The following is a 16,986-nucleotide window of genomic DNA, read 5'->3' on the forward strand; positions in this document are numbered from 1 at the left end:
ATAAAACAGAGGGTGGAGTCAAGTGTGCACCAAGGCAGCGGGCTTGGGAGACTGAGGAAATTGTGGTGTTATTAACAATGAGGGAGATTTGAGGGCAGGTGCTGACTCTGGCGTGAGGGAAGATAATGAGTTCTGTTTTGGACATGTTGAGCTTTAGGTAGCGTTGGGACATCTATGTAGAGATAGCAGAAAGACAGTTGGTTAGACAAGATAGTATAGTAGGAGAGAGGTCAGAGGAAGAGATATAGATTTGGGTGTCATCAGCGTAGAGGTGGTATTGGAGGCTGAATGAGCGAATTAGTGTCCCAAGGTGGGACCAAGAGGTGTACAGTCAAAAAAGTAAAGGGCCAAGAACAGAGCCCTGTGGGACCCCAACAGATAGTGGGAGTGGAGAGGAGGATGTGCCAGAGGGTGCATAATGCACCTTCTGCTGTAAATTATAAAAATATTTGAAGTCACTGTGGAGTTCTTTACAAGGCCGCAAGCTGAAGTGATTTTTATACGGGTCAATGAAATCTGAAAGGCCTATTAATAGCTTTAAGTTTCTTAATGGACACTTAAGTAATGAGATCAGAACTTACTGTTTATATACAGATATTATTTGCAGGAGTACATCATACCTCCCAACATTTAAAGTTTGAGGAATTAGTTACACATTGCGCATCATCACCTCTGCAATGGGTGCGTGTCACGTCCCATGGAGAGCATGCAAAGCCTAACTTGCACTTAACCCCTAGACATATACAACACTCTCGGCAGTCGGGACAAAAGTCCTGACGGTCAGGATGGTGGGAAAGTCCCCTAGAAACAGGGGAATTGGGAGAAATGGATTATACACAGTTAATTTGTAGATGGGCAGCACGGTGGCGAAGTGGTAGCACTTCTGCCTCACAGCGCTGGGGTCATGAGTTCAATTCCCGACCATGGCCTTATCTGTGTGGAGTTTGTATGTTCTCCCCGTGTTTGTGTGGGTTTCCTCCGGGTGCTCCGGTTTCCTCCCACACTCCAAAAACATACTAGTAGGTTAATTGGTTGCTATCAAAATTGACCCTAGTCTCTACCTGTCTGTCTCCCTCTCTCTCTGTCTGTCTGTATGTGTGTGAGTGTGTGTCTATATTAGGGAATTTAGACTGTAACCTCCAATGGGGCAGGGACAGATGTGAATGAGTTCTCTGTACAGCGCTGCGGAATCAGTGGCGCTATATAAATAAATAAATGATGATGATGATGATGATAGATAAAGGAAGAAGTGGAACTCACAAATATATGGCATATGCTGGAAGGACATTTTATATTATCTTTAAACATTTGGGGAAAAAAACCTTCTGTCCAACACAAGTCTTAAGCTAGGTACACACTACAGAAATTTAGACCAACTTTTTATGCCGAGCGATTTTACATGCGATCGATGGTGCGATCGATGGTCCGATCGCTCGGTCCATGGACTGCATACACACAAGCCTTGTTTAGGACGATAAAGGGAAGAGCGGACGTACCTTTAGCGACTTTTTACAGCCATGTTGTCGTGAGCAATGACTGTAATTTCATACTCCCTGTTGTGGATCGGTCGAAAGTTTATACACACTACACAGCGGACACGAGATTGGAACGAAAATATTAAACGTTACGACCAACCAAATGAGGCGACAATCGTCCATTTGGGCAGACTTTCGACCATCGTGTCACTGCACACACTGACCCGACTTTTGAACGAGCGGTCGTATGTCGGCTGTTTGAGACGATTATTGGACGAAAACAGTGTAGTGTGTACCCAGCTTTACATATCACATTGTGATATAATATTAGTGTATCCTGAAGTCTAGCTTCCTCACGGAGACCCCATAACTGTACAATCACCGATTGTTCCTCATTGAAGATATTTGGTATGTAATTACATACTTGCTGATTTTCAGGAGGGGGCGTGGTAACATCTTTGCGTCACCATAGCTCCGCCCACTATAAAATGCCGAAATTCACAGCATTGAATAGTGGGGGCGGGGCTTAATGGCACGCTTAACGGCACGATTACGCCCCGCCCCGATATTCAATGACGTGAATCCCGGAAATTACGGGAGAGTAGGCAAGTATGTGTAATTGGTGCACATTAGACCAGAAAAAGGAGCATTAATTACATGTTTCATTGCCCATAACCAGGCATTTCTAGTAGTAAAAAAACAGTCACTACTAAGAATAAACTCACAGCTACTTTTCTAATGAACTCTAATTATACCACACAATGTGTAAGTGCCAATTGTGGAAATAATAGACAAGACTCGTTAGTAGCATTTTTACGGAGGCTTGCTGTCAAAGCGCAACTATTCTAAACAAATAGAAGGAAAATAGAAGACAAACAGAAGAAGGTCTTGCCAAGCAAAGCAAATCATTATGCTTTATTTAATAAAGCATAATGATTTATTCATTATGATTTATTTATTCTCAGAAGTATAATGAGAGTTACACTTCTGTGAAAGCAGAAAAGAGACGGTGAAACTAATAACAACTAAGGCAGGGGTCAGGGAACTTTTTTACTTTTTACCCCCAAATATATTTAGATACGCCGACGTTACCCCCTTGATTTGAAAGAAAGGAAATCAAATATTATTAATTATTGGAATTCAAAATTTGATTGAATCTATTCAAAATTTCTTTGAAAGCTTCAACTTCAAAACTTCAGGTTTTGGATAAATGATGTTGCTTCATTTTTGATACGAGAGCATCAATATTTAGGCATTTTTATTGTTTTATGTACGTTAGAGTGGAAAATCCTTGTACGCAAAGGTAGGTTGTTGCAAAAGGCAGCAACTTTTTGACTGTCTCTTCATGTGCAATTTTGAATGCCTTTGCAGCTGTTGACATCAAAAATATGACAGATCTGCTTTGTTTTCAAATGCAATACATGCTTCATTATTGCATCGAAGCTCAAGAAGTGTCTTTGCCAACCCTTGAGGCTCTTCTGGTACAACAGCAATTTCATATTTAGGGGTCTACAATCCAACTGACAGCATGTGAATCGACAGCATTACCCCCAGTAATTTAATTTTTACCCCATTTTGGGTAATTTACCCCTGTTCCCTGACCACTGCAGGGAACAGGGGTCTATTTATTCCAATCTGGCGATAAAGCTGATTTTGTATTGTGACAATGAAAAAAAAAATCACCAATCTCAAAGGTTTACAATAAAAATCTTGCCGAGGCGGCTGATCACTGCTCAGCTTCCCTGGCAACACTGGTCCGGAGCTCTAAGAGTTGGCATACTGCTTTACCAGGTCAGTCTCACGTGATCTGCGTATGCATGACCCGGGTTGCTGGTGAGAACCAAAAAATGCTTTATTCAGATAATGAAGCGTTTTATCATAAAATTCGCTTTACTATTCTTGCTTTGCTAGTGAGAACCAACAGATCTTACCCTATAGGCAATGGGCAATATGCTATGTCAACATAGACATGCCTAACCTGATCTGAAATGATGCAAATGATGATAATACAATTTCACTACACCTAACCAACTGGACCTGACCACTGACAGGACTGTATTACAATGCTGCTATTGGACACTACACCCAGCATGACATGAACGCTGAAGTTGATCATAATACAGTTTTATTACATTGTATACAGGCATGTAGGTAGTGGCAAAAAATCGGAACACCAATATAGAGCCTCTTAATAGGACATTGATTGTGTTTTCACTGTCAAAACAAATGTTAACAAACTTTTCATGTGCTTATGACCTGGTTGTTTGCATGTGTATGTTGGTGTATGTATGCCTGGTGCATATGCTACAGGTGTAGAGCTGGGCGCATCTTGAGATGCCTCTGTCTCAGAATATGGACGTAAATACAATGTGTTTACAGGCGGCTTCCTTGAGCATAAATTACACTCAACATGCGTCTAACTCAGCATCATGTCCTAGGTCTTTTCAGTTAAAACGCACACTAACCACAAATGTCAAGATACATATACTTCAGTCTATGCTCCTTTTCCTAATTTACCATGCCAACTTTATATACAGCCAGTGAGCTATAGTACATGCTTTATCCACAGAGCCCTAAGCTCAGGGGCAGGATGGGCTGGGGGTTAGGGGGGAATCTGATCCCCGGACTGGTCCCATAGTGGGCTACCTTACTGGGTCACTGGGTCACCTGCATTTTTTTTTTTTAATTTTCCTAAAAGGCTGCTAAGTCAAGTCTTGCCTTCCGGGCTAAAATTTGCCAGCCTTCCCCTGCCTAAGCTTCAATACTTCCCCACCAATCATTGCTGTTTATATGCGACCTTAAATTGGACCTCCCTACACTACATACAAAATGAAAATGCAGCTCTCAGGACATGCAGTGCTATCACTGGCATACTCCTGCAATATACTGTTGATAGTGTATCTCCCAATATGCCTGACACCTATGCTCTCAGATGCTGTTCTCTGATTTCTATGAAATTACCTAAAGCCTTAATGAATTTTGGGAGAGCTACCATATGATTCGTCCTACCATCATTCTGGACTGTGCTACACAAATCACTGAAATGGAGGACTCCTATTGGTATTACTGTGTTTCATCCCCCTTCCTTATTGTATCAGTGCATAACCTGCCCTAGTCAACTATTGTCCTAAATCTCACCCTCCCTTGCCTAAACATTCCTCGTATATTTACAGCATCTCATTTCTTTCCCTCCTACTTAGAATTATCCAAGTTCCATAGCCCCCTCTTCACAGTTGGTTGCCCAGCTCTCCTGACACTTTTCACCCATGATTCACTTGGGCCCCTTCTGAACTGACAATGTAAGTCACTTCGTCAGTAGCGTCCAATTTGATTAATCTCCTTGTTGTACTGTAATGCTTTTACTTTACAGGGTTTCTAAAACATGAACATTCATCACCATCATCATCATCAACATTTATTTATATAGTGCCAGCAAATTCCGTAGCGCTTTACAATTGGGAACATTGTGGCATTAGTTATACATCTAGATGACCCATTGTCATACATATCCTGCTGACTGTTTTTACCTCAACACAGCTGTATGTTAATTTGTCCTGTCTATTGCAGGTCTGTAAAACTGTAGAATTTCATCTACTGTTTATGTTTATATAAATGTATTGTTACTTGACTTGTAACAGAGGTCCACCTTGTAAAAGAGCTTGCTCAATTGTGTTTACCTGAATAGATTGAATGAGAGAACCATATATAAGTAACTTATTTGAGGATTTTACATTGTCTCCCATGTCTGAGCTATGGCAGGGAGACCACAGCTGGATCCCAGGTTACCATATTAGTCAGTCCGAGCCTGTAAAAGAGTAACAGCATTTGAGAATTCCCAACATGCATGGAGAGAGGAGCACTCTGTGTGACCTCTATTCCCAGTGATGGGAGCTCACACCAGCCGCTCTGCTCCTGGCTGCAGCTTTTCAGGCTGTGACTGACAGTTGCTTGTTTAACCTTTGCAAACAGAATTAGCCCAGTGTTCACATTACAAAGGGAGAGGTTGATGATAAATGTGATCAGTGGTTGGCCTCTGGGGATCAGGAGAGGATGCTGCTGTTCAGGGTTCAGTTGGGAGTCTCAGAGGATGAATAGATATCGGGCCAAGTAGCAATGTAAAAACAAAACTGCAACATCCAGGGTATAACTCAGAATTCTACATTCATAGTGTAATTCACAGGAAGTTCACAGCCAACATACTGTCACTGTACACCCACACAAGTGGAGAAGGGTTAGTATCATTAAGTAGTGTTTAGAAACAGAAAAGATAAGTGTTAGTACAGTAAATATGATGCTAGTTATTTCACAAAGAGTGCTAAGGAATAGCAAAATAAAAAGACATAATCCTGGGCCGACAAGCGAATGTTTTTGGGGAGTGTTTGTATCCATTTCTATATATATATATATATATATTCGGAAACCCAACTAGCCATACACATTGCCTGGGCTTTTAAAACAAACAACCAATATTCCAAATGGGCCCTCTAATGGGGCCCCCACACTCCAGAATCTGCACCCCCAAGGATTACTCCCCCCCCCCCCCCCCCCAGGAGCCCTGATCTGCTCACATGCACAGTGGGCTTTCTGAAACACTGAGATCATTGGAGTCAGAACCCAAAACAGGGCTCTTCTGAGCATGAGCCAGCCTCCATACTTACTCAGAAGATCAGAACTCCTGAGCGGTAATATTCGGGGGAAGTAGACACTGGGTGGAGGTCTCACTGGTTGTGGTTTTTAAGCATAAATTGTGTGAATATGCGATATGTAAAAATAGTACGAGATCATTTAAGGATCCTGAATCATGCTGCATATTCCAGGCCACTGAGCTTAACACAAGAGGGCTATAAGGCAAGAATAGAAAGAATAGGTAGAAAAGTATAACTTTTTCTTGCTAATGAATCCTCTATTTCCCTGAATAGCCTGGGGAAGTTAAGAAACACTGCAGAAATGTAGCATCTAATGTCCTTCATTAGCCTAATAAATGTATCATGCAGCACAGATGATGAGCTTTCCTATTAACAAATTAAGTTTTATATACAGAGAGGGTTATATCTGAAATAATTATGTTACAGCCATCGGCATAGCCCTATAGTTCCTTATCCCACAGCATCCCTTCCAATCACAAATGTAGATAATCATTAGGTTCTAGATAAAACAACCAAGTTACTCTTATAAACTTTCTCTGTACACTACTTTTTGGCAAAAGACCCAAATAACAGAACATTGGCTATTCCATGGCAAGCTTCAGTTAATCAAGTTGCCTAGACTGTCCCACACCAGCAGGGGGTAAACGTATCAAGCTGAGAGTTTTCCGGCGGGTTTGAAAAGTGGAGATGTTGCCTATAGCAGCCAATCAGATTCTAGCTATCATTTTGTAGAATGTACTAAATAAATGGTAGCTAGAATCTGATTGGTTTTTCAAACACGCTGGAAAACTCTCAGCTTGATACATTTACCACCAGGGAGGTCACATTTAGAAGACTCCAGCCTATTCTCAGCTGTGTTACTTATGTTTAGATGTTTTTGAAGGTTGTAACCAATTCTTTGTTCATTATCTCCATAACACATTAATCAATTCCTGACAGTGTGCGTTACTTATTTTATAAAACTAACTATTGTCCATTTTAATATACTATAGCAAATCACAAGCAAATCCAAATCTTTAGAATTCTACAATCAGACCCCAGTTGAATCACATATCATTATCACAATCTTGGCCTTCTAAATGAAGTCAGCGGGTCATTGGAAGACCATGGCTAATTCAAGCTCCAGTCACTGAATTTCATAAGAAATGTTTCTTGGCAACAGACTTTCTTGACAACTGACCACAGCCAGCTACCACTTTGTACTCTGATCAAGGCAAACAACCAGCTCTTTGTTGGATGATTGACCATTAATAATGATTCCCCTTTTCACTGCTGGATCAATAATCATGAGAATGCTACATTCAATTAGATGCACTAAGTGAGTGTACTGTGGGGTTGCTTACTGTTAGATGTTCAAATTACTTTTACGTTGGGGCATTAGTCATTATGGGCCTGATCCATTAACAAACCCAATACGAATATAATGTGCTTTTCGTTTAAAAAACGCACATAAATTGGGTATACGCATTTCCATGTTCAACAAAGAGCAAGATAATTTTGTTGATGAATACGGGTCTATATCTGCTCTGCTCTAACAGGCAATACACTGTAGGATACATCCAATGCATCTGTAGAATATCAAGTCACAATGGAACGCACAGAAAAAAAAAAAAACAATGTCACATGACAATAATATAGGCATTAACGACAAAACATTGAAATATGAAAAAAAAGTTGTTGTGTTTTTTCTTATCCACCCCCATAAAATACATTTATTAGGATGCTCATAAGGTATACTGTACATAAAATAAATTTCAGCTGTTTTCCTGATTGCAAACACATGTTCTAGCATGCATGCATAGCCACGGTAATCAGCACTTATACCAGACTTATAGCCAGTGCAAGCAATATGACTGAAAATCATGTACCTTTCAGATGCCCAATGCTTGAATTGGACGCTGCTGCATGTGCTTGAGCTTGGCACGCCCTTACTGTACATTGATTAGGTGCATACACCCATTTCCCTCCCCATTCTGCCCCTGAAATTGTAGCTGTTGTAAGTGTCCTTTGCGTTTGAAGATGAATTGGAAGCTAATGTGGTTCTGTGGTGTATGGTACAGTTCTGGACATACGTAGAGTAATTGTGTGCATTATATGTAACATATGTCCATTTAAGCTCCATAATCAATCAGGCGCCAGATGCTCATATTACCTTGTTGGGCTATTAGTTGTTATATGTTCGTGGACAGTTTCATGCCATTATATGACATTTGATTACTACAGTAAGTTACATTATTAGGTTTGACAAACCCAGTCCAGCAATAGCCCAGAGCCTTGTAGCCTAGAAATCTTAGATCATAGCATACCTCCCAAAGCCAACTCCATAAGGGGGCCAGGATCACATTATATTGCAAACTTCCCTATTATGTAATATGTGGTTTTGAGTTGTATGTCTCTTTTCATGGAGTACACCTTAAAGATTTGCTGGTTCATTCCAAGTATGCTATTTTCAAGATTATCTGGTTACTGATTGAGTGTTGTGTTGATCAAATCAATGGAAAAAAAAACATGTATATAAGTAACGCTACTGTAGGGTAAAATCCTATGGTTCAACCAGGGATAAGTTGCTGTGATTGACTTGCCCTGCACATCTGCTATAGTCTAAATGACTTGGAAACAAGCCATAACAAATATCGAAACTGTGGCATAAGCTGTAGTTTGTCGATATATGAAAACCACTAACCACAGACAATTCAGTACACGTGGCCTTGATTTGAGTGTAAGAGCAGACCACCTCTGCAACTTGCTGATACGCTTTACCAACAATGAGCCTAGGAAGCAGCGCATGCAGCAAATGAAAATTGTTGAATTAATGAATTGTTAGGTGTCTGACATCTGATGGTTCATTTTACTTGCCTTTAATTTATTTTGTTCTAGGTAATAACAGTCCATCATGCTGTTTCTGTTTCAGGCATTTAAAAGATTAGTCACAATTACATTATGATTGAAACTTTCCTACAATTAAAGTAAAAGAGAGAAGAAAAACAGACTTCTAATTACGCCTCCACAGGTAAACATCTCAACATCTGTGGAGACAAACAATCATCAGAATTTTACTATAGATTTAGCTAATGTAATTCTCTCTGAACACTACACTACAAAGACTCTGTTTCAGGTCTGCAATCTGTTCTACCTTGAGATGATACAGAAGGAAATTCCACCTTCTGATAGGAAGAGCTTTAACAGCACAAGTAGTTTAAGGGTTTATCACAAACTTACTTATAACGTCCTCCCTTTCCTCACACTACTTCAGTGGGGACCTCTTTCCTGGACCACACAGCTTACTACATTAATCAGGGTCCATGCACTTACATTTACAGGGGTCTCTGTTGGCCAGGCTCCAGGATCATCTCTGAAGCGGAAAATGGGGGAATCAAAGACAGCTCCTGATTGGAAGAGAGCTGCATCCATCAAATCAGGAGCTAACTGTTATTTAATTTAATCATGGCACTCACATATGGTTATGGAGACTATTGCTATTGATTTATATATTTTATATTTTGATTTTTATCAGATTTTTAATAGCGTTTACAATGTAATTACCCTGCTTGAGAAAGTCTGCATGACAGACGAAACGCGTTACTATTGCTCACTTAGTGCTGTTCAGTTTTCCCAACTTATACTATTGGATGTGAGGACCCTCAACCCCAGTAATTTACCTTCATCGTTCCAAAGGAACTATCTACACACTCACCGATTCTCTTTCCGGACCAAGAAGTTGGTGCGCACCACAGACAGACTTTAGCCTTAGCTTTACAAGAGCAGCTCATGCGGTAAGGAGGCTTGTTTATTCCTTATTCTGAGGTGGGTGAGGGCCCTGATACAATACATTCCAGGTTCTCCTGGACACAGTAGTTCCACAACTACTCACAGTTCAGCCTCTGTTTCCAGTATACACAGGCAGGAATCACAGTGTAGCTCACAGCTCTGCAAGCAGGGGTAAAATCCCTTGGTCTATAACACTCTTCTCTAGTGTTCTCTCTGCCCCTCTCTGGGTTTCCCACAACTGCCTCTCTTTGCTACAACCCTCTCTCCAGGGGTCTCTGCTCTTACATCCCTTAGTGTATGCATGCAGCTACTTGCAGCAATCCCCTCCTTCTCTCCAGGGGTCTCTACTCTGGAGACTCTCTCCCTATTCAGGGCACACATTCCTTGCTCTGGTGCAGACACAACGCTCATGCTCACAGGCAATGCCGGGGGAGTCTGGGAAATCCCCAGCTTCTCACATCTCCTCTCTTTTCTGTCTCCTCCTTATCCTTTCCTCCCTTTTTACAGCCACTCCTTCTTCTCAGTCACTAGCAGACCGGGCTGGATTGCCACTTTAGCAACCCACCTAAGTCACTGGGTGCATGGTTCCATAAAACGCCACTAGGGGGTGTTACAGAAAAATATAGATATGTCAAGGACAAGAGAAACAACAGAAACAGTCAAAATTAATACAAGAGGGTATAGCGTAAATAACTATATAAAAAGATAGAACTAAAGCAAAGGAAATATTACAAAGAGGGTGAGAAGAAAGGAGGTAGAGAGGGTCTTGTGAGAGTTAACATTAAGCGGGTTAGGGTAATAATTGAAGATGACAGAGGGACAGAAGTGGAGTGATAGGGGCAGGTGGAGTGTGAGGAGAGAATTGTCTTAAGATGGGGTCAGGTAGGCAAGTGTGAAAAGGTGAGTTTTGAAGGGGCGTTTGAAACATTTGAGGTTGAGTCTAATTGGGCAGGACAGGGAGTTCCAAATGTGGGGAACAGCGCGGGCAAGTCCTGAAAGCAGGAATGTGAGATGGTGATATGTGATGAGGAGAGGTGAAGGTCATTTACAGAAAGAAGTGAGCGAGTAGGAGAGTAATGATTTATAAAGTATTAATTGATGGCAAAATGATCTGATATTTTACACACTTATAGACACGTTTAATGGGACTCTATCTAAGAACAAAAAAAGTATTCAGATAAGTGTAAAAACTATAATACCCATTTAAATGTACAGATGTGAAACATGATATATACACAGTCTCATTACTCCCATTCCTTCATTAAGACATAAATTAGGCTCCAAACATCAGTATTTTGGTACAACAATATAAAAGTAGCAAGGAATGGGCCGAAAGTGATTGCAATACTTTAAAACATACCTGCCCACATTCCCAGTTGGAAATTAAGGACTAGTTTCACCAAACCTTCCACAGATTGTGCAAATTACAACCCCTTCAACTATCAAAAACAGGGACAGTCCCAGAAAAATAAGGACTGCTGATAGGTATCTTCATTGAGGTTGTTCCCATCATAAGATATGAGGTTAATATAGGTTACTCGCTTTATTCTATAAAGTATATTGACTCAAGATTTTTATAAGGGTATTTTCCTTGTGGTACAGATTTGCCATAGAATTAGGAATCTATAGGTCAGCATTGTTAAAGATGCATTACTCTCAGTAGAGAACATAACATATCTTTACAAATCTATACAGGGTAGTAAATTTAGGAGACAACCCTTCTATTGGGTTTGTATCGTTTACTAATAGTATGTTTAATATATTTTGGCAAAAGAAAATCCATTTTTCTACAAATCCAATTAGCATCAGAAGTGAATATAAGTATCCAATCTATTTTATTTTATATCACCTTTGCTGGGAGGCTTTATGTTTGACCTTCACAGTGCCAGAAGTAAATTTACTTATAGTTGTAAATACCAAAGTATTAATTAAAATGTAAGTATTGTAAATTTTGAAATCCAAAGAAAATTTATTATACAAACAAGCAGGCACACTCAGAATATATGATTTCTCTAAAATTAAAATGATATCACTGTCCATGTGACCGATCGTTCTCATTATAAACTCTCATGTTATCTTCTACATTCCAGTAATGAGGGATAGGAAGTGATTTATGACCTACCAAAGAGTAGAATTAAACCTATTTCCATATTTCTCCAGGCTACTGAAAAATATGGGAAAAATTAGATTTAATTAACCATAAAGGTCAATTTTCAATAAATAAATCCTCACACAGGTCGCAGCATGGCACAGAAATATGTCATGCGTCCATATATCACAAGGCTAAAACTACTGCTCTTTTTCAGCACAGAAGTGATAAGTAAACCACACACTTACGTAACCTTTACATTATTTTAATGGCTATTATACTGTAAATTAAATAGCAACATTAGGTGCACAATTACTGATGTCACGGATATCATGCCTGCCACTGGTCTTCGACCCCTGGGGGCCCGAGTCTAGTTTACGGAGGCATGAGTCACACAACCGGATCATTGGTACCTGTTTCTGCAAACTGTGATAATTACCCTACGGCAACAGGGTGCTGCTTATTAAGGTCTTGATCATGCATAGGTACTTTTTGTACATTGCTAGATTGATTTTGCCACTTAGATAAATGAATGTAAACTTCACATCGCTACCTAATAGGATTGGCGCTACATAAATAAAAGATAATAATAAATAACGGATAAATGAGGCACTAGGTCCTAGTGAATTGATAAGTCTGCATATTGGTGCATCACAGAACACTGTATGCCTTCCCCGTGAGTAGGTGAAGGGTTCCCTTTATGTTATCTACAGAGTATTTTAAACTAGTAAACACCTCGGTATATGCACACACTGCTTTGTCAGCTTTGATTAATGTGATATAATAAACAGAGGGACAGTTTATTTAAGCAATGATCAAGATAAAAATATACTTTACCATTAACAAATGTAATTGCCTTAGGTTTGGGATAAAGAGTACTTGTCACCAGGCCCTCTAGCATTATGTTTTTTTATTTACTACATAGAGATTTATCCAACCTGTATTAAGCAAATAAAAAAAAACTAGTTTCCCCGGGAGATGGCATTTAACGTGGACCTATCACCCATACAGCAGGGGAGCTGTGAGGTATAGAGGAAGACGCTCAGGAATGAGTATAGTGCAGTCCGGTGGTAATCATTAAAACGATTATCGGTACCCCGACAACAGATATCCTGACAAAGGGGAGGACTTATTCCTGAGCATCTTCCTCTATATCTCACAGCTCTCCTGCTGTACGGGTGATAGGTCCGCATTAAGCAGTGTGACTGCTTATAGCAGCTTTTGTCAACGACTTTAATAATCAAAATCAGAGGATTCCAAAAGTGAGGCGAGCAGCTGTAAGTATGAGCAGGGCATTGGGGGGAGTCACAGGAGAGCCAGAACACTGAATCCCTCGTAAATAACCATTGAACACCAGCTTTCCCTTAGGATATTCCAGCCAAAACAAAATAAATACTTGCAAATTTAAAAATCGTTTGTTAATCTCTGAATTAAAAGAAAGATGAGAAAATCTAGAACACACAAACTGCTTATCACAGACCCCCTAAGGACACGTACAATTCTCTCTTTATACTGCAACAATGGCCTATGTCTCCTTGTAATTCCTTCATACAGACGACCGGTAACATTCAAAGGTGAAAACCTACCATAGGGAAGATGGAAAGACTTTTATTTTCACAGATCAATAAGGACTTGTGATTAACCTTGGATCTTCCTACTCTATCCATCCCATCAGGTCATCAATATACCCAAGCTAGAGGATAGATGTAGTTCTGTTTATCAAAATGTCCAACAGTCCTCCCCTTTGTTAGAGAACCAAGACCTTTTTATACAAACACACATGACCTCTATTATTAATAATCAGATCTTCTGCCATCGTTCACCTTCCAGATATTTTCCCTGTTGGTGGAACAAAGACTACTAACGAGAAATCATGGGGGGGGGGGGGGGGAAATGAGAGATTATAACAGAAAAAAAGACAATTGAAGCTCCAGCCAGTCATATAGCTCTCTTAGCTTTATTGTATTTACTTTTATGCAACATGTTTGTGTCCTTAGTTTTGTACCGCCATCTTGTATGAATTAGACAAATAACAAGCAGCTATAAATATAAATTCAGAAAAATGTGGCATATTCAGGTACACCTGTTTACTGATTTGACTCACAGGATCCTGAGGTGGGGAGAGAGACTGGGCTGTTGCTTTATTTAAGGATACTACATGGGAGAAGTTGAGGATAACACCCTACCCACCTCCCCCCAGGCAAACAGGGCTTACATATTCATCAGGTATTAGTGAATTGGTGTAGATCACTTATATAGTACATTCTAGCAAATGACAGCAAGGGGTATATTTACTAAACTGCAGGTTTGAAAAAGTGGAGATGTTGCCTACAGCAACCAATCAGATTCTAGCTGTCATTTTGTAGAATGCACTAAATAAATGATAGCTAGAATCTGATTAGTTGCTATAGGCAACATCTCCACTTTTTCAAAACCGCAGTTTAGTAAATCTACCCCCTAGAGTCTGTTTGGTTGATATGGACAACACTTCAAATTTTCCTTTCTTTAGAAGATTTAGTAAATCTAACCCTATATGTGTAATTGTGGTAGATTCTTACTTTAAAATCTTCTTGTGGCCAATGCTGTATATTGTGCATAGCCGGATTAAGGGGGGGGCACAGGGGGCAAGTGCCCCGGGCCCCCCTCTCTCTGAGGGCCCCCCGCCGCCAGTATGACTTCATCTGCTGTCAGTTGCTGTCTGACAGCAACTGACAGCTACCGCACCATTCCCCCCTCTCTCCGTAGATGTCGCCCCTCGCTGCCCGTATTACCACTCCTATTTATAATCAGCTGTCAGCAGGGGCGAATTGGTGATTGAGCCTACCGGTACCCTGACGAAGCCGCCTCACTAATGAATTCTTAGTAGCGCCGGGTGGGGGCTACTCGGCACAGAGAGGGGGGGAAGGGCGCCGGGGCAGTCAATTTGCTGGTGGGGTTGTAAGAGCGGGAGAGCGACGATCACAGACATTGGTGGCCAGTGGAAAACAACAGGCAGCCAATCGCGAGGCTGCCTGTTGCTTAATGGGGTCCCACGATGCTGTGCGGTCAGACAGGAACTTCCTGTCTGATCTGAGGAGCGATGCTGCGCGCCGCAAGGTAAGTGAGGGGCAGGGGGGGCTGCACTAGGGAAAACTACTATGGGAAGGGGCTGCACTAGGGAAAACTACTATGGGAAGAGGCTGCACTAGGGAAAGCTACTATGGGAAGGGGCTGCACTAGGGAAAACTACTATGGGAAGGGGCTGCACTAGGGAAAGCTACTATGGGAAGGGGCTGCACTAGGGAAAACTACTATGGGAAGGGGCTGCACTAGGGAAAGCTACTATGGGAAGGGGCTGCACTAGGGAAAACTGCTATGGGAAGGGGCTGCACTAGGGAAAACTGCTATGGGAAGGGGCTGCACTACGGAAAACCACTATGGGAAGGGTGGTAGGGGAATGGTGATAGGAAACAGAAATGGAGGGGCAAAAGAATGAAGAAGGGGGCAGAGTGAGAGGATGCAGATGAGCACAGAGAGTGTGGATGCAGAGGGTCACAGAGTGTGTGGATGCAGAGGGGCACAGAGTGTGTGGATGCAGTTGATGCAGGGGCACAGGGTGAGATAGCTGTAAATTGGATTTATGTGTATTATTTTTGCATACAACTAAATGAGTATTTTTGTCCTGATCTAAATACTTATTACGCTATTTTGACCCAACTACTTATAAAACGGGACTGCTCAGTAATTATTTTGGAGGGGTACCTTGAAAAAATTATGGAGACTCTAAGTGTGCCGCAAAATGCAAAAGTTTGGGAACCACTGTCTTAATTTTAGATCTTAGGGGGCCCCCTGTTTTAAGTGCCCCGGGCCCCCCAAAGCCTTAATCCAGCTCTGATATTGTGTCATGTAACTGTATAATCATATACATTCTGTACACTTGAAATCTTAAATAATATAATTTAAAGTGTACAAATATATTTTTGAAATATTGAATAATTTCCTGCACAATGTGATTATATATGTCTTATATTCTCTCTGACTACTATTGTCAATGCTATCGACTTTTGTATTACAACTAACATGTATATTGTTAACTGACAATCTGAATTATACATTAACTTGTATGAGTGAACTGATTCAATAAAAGAAAAAAGGAAATAAAAAGTGGAAAACCGCATAAAGGGAAGATGAGGTGATTCAAGGGTAAATGCATCAATTGTTACTTTAAAATGACAATTCTCTGTGGTTTGCCATATTTTTTTTTAAACAACAATTTATTAGCGCAAAACCCATTACATCACAACACAGAGTCAGCACGGGTTTTTTTCAACAATAGTTTTTATTAAGATTTTGACTTATAGTAACCACCGATTTATACATTTACCCCTCAGTATTTAAAGTCAGGGTGAAAAGACAATGATTGGATGGAAGAAATAATTTCTGCTTTCATAGTTCATTGGTAAAACAACTTGAGTAGAGCTCCCATAATTCTGGAACAGAAGCTGTGCATTGAACATACTTGCTACTGACCAGAGTAATGGGGGGCAGACTTGTGGGGAATGGTCACGTCTGGACTCTATTTCATGTGCCAGATTCCTACATATTAATATTTTCATTAGGTTGGTTTATGTGCACAAAGAAAAATGCTTAACCATATAAAATGCACTTAGCGCAAAAAGACATTCCATTGCCAACATCTACTCAAGTATATTCAAAAATGCTTTGTGCCTTCCTCACAATCTCTGCAGAAATCCACAAAATTGGGAATTCTTCCCTGAATGTACACTCTCTATCCACTGAGGTTCATTAGCATATATGTTTGTCCATCTAAATAAAATCTTGTATTTGGGCGCATCAAGTGCATTACTTCAGTTAGCTTACACTCAATGAGCCCCTTAATCCTTCTAGGAGAAGGGGATGCCACAAAAACAGGCGTTATCACACAAAAATTATATGCACTTTATGTTTTCCGCATATTTCCACATTTGTAAATTACTTTTACTGAAAAATAACATAAGCCTAAAATTGC

The 16,986-nt window shown here is 40.5% G+C and overlaps 1 protein-coding gene across 2 annotated transcripts in view; it reads right to left on the reverse strand.

Annotated features, from left to right (window-relative positions):
- CDH4 (cadherin 4) overlaps positions 1 to 16,986 on the reverse strand; it is a 615,053-nt gene that overhangs the window by 229,583 nt on the left and 368,484 nt on the right. The window lies entirely within an intron of this gene.

This window comes from Mixophyes fleayi, chromosome 6, assembly GCF_038048845.1.
Source record: "Mixophyes fleayi isolate aMixFle1 chromosome 6, aMixFle1.hap1, whole genome shotgun sequence".
Lineage (NCBI taxonomy): Eukaryota > Metazoa > Chordata > Amphibia > Anura > Limnodynastidae > Mixophyes > Mixophyes fleayi.